At 41.4% G+C, this 3,551-nt stretch overlaps 1 gene segment (V, D, J or C); it reads right to left on the bottom strand.

Moving 5' to 3' along the window:
- Positions 1-1,222: 1,222 nt before the first annotated feature.
- Positions 1,223-3,551, bottom strand: part of LOC108541525 (T-cell receptor beta chain V region CTL-F3-like) — a 5,818-nt gene continuing 3,489 nt past the window's right edge. Inside the window, exon 3 of the V gene segment in view lies at positions 1,223-1,306.

The following is a 3,551-nucleotide window of genomic DNA, read 5'->3' as shown; positions in this document are numbered from 1 at the left end:
CGTCTCTCATTAAAGCATGCGTCATATGAAATTGTGATTACAGGGTTTGTCTTCTACATCTCTCTTTCCATAGCCTTTTTTATCTTCCTGAAAGAAGGGAAAATTTTCTATTCATTCATTCATTTCTATTCATTCATTCATCTATTCATCTAGCATTCAGTAAAACAGAAAAAAGCTTGGGGTTGTAAGATTAACTTTTCTCTCTTTCTTCTCTGTGTCTCTCTGACTCTCTCTCTATATACATGTATATATCTTATATACAACATAAAACATATATATAACATATCTATATGTCATATACATAACATATCTATATCTATATCATATATGGCGGGAAACTTCACTCAGCCAATAAGTGGGTTTAAAAAAATATTTATAGTTTTTAAAAATAACTATGTAAAACTATAAAACAGCCAGGCATGGTGACTCACGCCTATAATCCCAGCACTTTGGGAGGCCAAGGTGGGTGGATCAGCTGAGGTCAGGAGTTCGAGACCATCCTGGCCAACATGGTGAAACCCTGCCTCTACTAAAATACAAAAATTAGCAGATACGGTGGTGTGCATCTGTAATCCCAGCTACTTGGGAGACTGAGGCAGGAAAATTGCTTGAACCCGGGAGGCAGAGATTGTAGTGAGCTGAGATCATGCCGCTGCACCGCAGCCTGGGCAACAGAGTGAGACTCTGTCTCCAATAAGTAAATAAACAAAACTACAAAACTATAGTTTAAAAAATGATATATATATATATAGTTATATATATACACAAAACTATAGTTTAAAAAACTGTATAAAACTATCATTTTAGTCTCATATATAAAGTTTAGTTATTTATATTTATATATATAGTTTTAGTTTTATATATATAGTTTATATATATAGTTTTTTAAGCCTACTTAGTGGCTGAGTGATGTTTCCTGCCATCACAGTGCAGAGGAGCTCTGCCACCTGGTCGGGGAAGCAGGACTGGGCACATTTATGCACAGAGAGGCAACATCCATGCTTCACTGTGTCTATACTACTGGCACAGAGATAGAAAGCTGTTGGGTTCCTTTGGGCTGGTGTCACAGTGAGAGGAAAGGATTCCTTCCTCTCCCGAGACACACTGTACCCTTCAGCTATGTCTCCTTTCTGAATGTCATTTACTACCTGTGAGTAGTAGATCAATCTCAGTCCTTGACCTGCGTCCTGTCGGTACCAGTACATGACATCATGGTTCAAATTCTGTTCACAACTCAGGGTCACATTCTGTCCTTCCTTTATGAACAGGTACTTTGGGGACTGAGTGATTCCGCCATCCACGGTGTCTGGAAAAGAAAGAGAGGCATGCCTGAAGTACAGTGCAGGGAGGTGCCTGATGCTGCTGTCCCTCAGGGAAGCCTTGGATTTGGAACTTGCAGCATTCCAGATAGGAATTTTCTCCCTGAACCCAGGACTCACTTGCTCCGAGGAGACAAAGGACCACACAGCAGAGCACCTGGTTGCTCATAGTGGAAAGGGGGCCTCCTTGTAGCTCCAAGCACTTGTGGGAAGACAATGAGAAAAGAGGCTTGGCTCTGGGACTTCTCCTGACCTAATGTGCAGAGTTTGTCAGTGGCTGGAACGAAGAGGTGGGAGGTTCCTGGAAATACTCAAGACAGGCTTTCTAATTTTGCAGATGAGGAGACAGGACAAAGAGCAGAGTCATTGGCACCTCCCATAACTGCATTGCATCTGTGCTGAGGGGGCTGGCACCCCACGTTTCCGGGCCAGAGTTTCACTCCAATTGGCCCATTGGTTTTTATCTTTCCAGCGACCGTAAGGTTTGGGTTCCTCTGGGAGCGCTGTAGACACTCTGATTATACAAGAATGTGGAGTTCATTTATTTTTCCTTTTTTAAAAAACAAAAAACAAAACAAAACAAACATTGATACATAATGTGTGTACCTATTTGTGGGTACCTGTGGTATTTTGTTATATGCATAGAATGTGTAAGGATGAACTCAGGGTATGTAGGAAGTCCATCCCCTGGAGAACTTATCATTGTTTATGCCCTCAGCTCTCTCGGGGAAAGATGACCCCTGGGGTCTGGCCAGTGGTGCTGTGGCCACTGTGACAGCCTTTTGCTTAGCTGTCCTGCTGCACAGAGCCCAGCGCTGCTGTTCCAGGTCCTTCACGCAATCACAGCAAGACCTTGCCTCCTTTGACCACCTTCCACCTTCTAACTGGTTGGTTTCACTCACGTCCTTCTCATTCTCCTACTTGTTTCTTTGTCTTTGCCTTTGTCCTGACTAAATTTTCTTTTGGGTTTACTCTCCCTTGGTCATCTTTTAATTTATTTTTCATGACTGGGATAATTTTGTCTTTTTCTTTCATGTGCCTCCTGAGTTCAATCAATTTTTTTTTCTGATGTCTTCCCATTTTGGCCATTTCTAGTCTGAGTTTTTGAACTGCTGGTCTGGTTATGGTCACTTATACCCTCAGCTGCTTCCTTGAGTGTATTTATTTCTGTTTGGAGTGTAGACTTACGTTTTCTTCTGCCTCATGATTGCTTTTGAGGTAAGGGAACAGGGAACAGAGGTGAGACGTTTGCCTTTGTTGTATGGGTGTTACTTTCATCTTGCTCATTTTCGTGTTATTGGGGTGTTTTACAAAACTCCTAGTCTAATGTTCCTTTAGCCATTATCCTAGCAAAATCCAGACTCCTTAGTGAGCTTTGCTTGTTTTTGTAGTGGGGCTGGTTGTGGGTCCTCTTAATTTGTGATTTCCTTTTGTTTTGCAGAATTCTGTTTCCCCTTTTTTCTCTTTTCTACTCACTATTGAATTGCCAGAAGACCCTCTTTCTTCCTCTTTGCCTTTTGTCCCGCTCCCTGTAAAGCACTACCTTTGGAAGACTGTTCCTTTAAATTACACATCTGGTGTTTTAAATGGCATGAAGTTTGGAATCCATCTTCTCTGCAGCCTTGCTGGGGTCTCAGGGTTGGTCTTTTTCTAGAGATCTCTCTGGATCTTTCTCAGGCTCCCCAGCCAGTGTCCCTCTTCTGTCTTCCTGGAAGATTTTCTAGGTGTTTCTCCTTTTGGGTGAAGTGAGGGAGGGGCGGGATTACATTAAATGATTTTAGAAAATCGAAGAGCAAAAACATGCAGTGGAGTCACATGGTTTATACTCCACGCTGGTGAGGCTGGACTTAGCCTGCGCATGTATTTGAAATGACTTTGCTTTTGTCTGCCTTTTCATTTTATGAAATTGTCAAAGCAAATTATAACAAATCTTTTCTGTAGGTGGCCTATATCTGTTGAGTGATAAGAATAAAAACAAATATTAACTAAGACAAAAAGTTGAGGTGACAGATTTCTAATGAACAGTGTCTGTGGGTCAGACCTTTTCCCTAAATTCTAGACAAATTTATCCAACTCTATTTCCATCATCTCTCAGATGTTCTATAATTTTATAGCAGGAATTCTTGAACCTAGCATCTGTACAAACCTGCACAGGTACTCGGCAATGAACAGAACAAGGATTATGCCTTAAAGAATGCTAAGCAGCATGATGTGAGATAAAATCATAACCCT

Source organism: Rhinopithecus bieti, unplaced genomic scaffold (assembly GCF_001698545.2).
Source record: "Rhinopithecus bieti isolate Rb0 unplaced genomic scaffold, ASM169854v2 scaffold_20175, whole genome shotgun sequence".
Lineage (NCBI taxonomy): Eukaryota > Metazoa > Chordata > Mammalia > Primates > Cercopithecidae > Rhinopithecus > Rhinopithecus bieti.
Note: the sequence above shows the minus strand (reverse complement) of the source record. Positions and strands in the feature narration are given on the sequence as shown.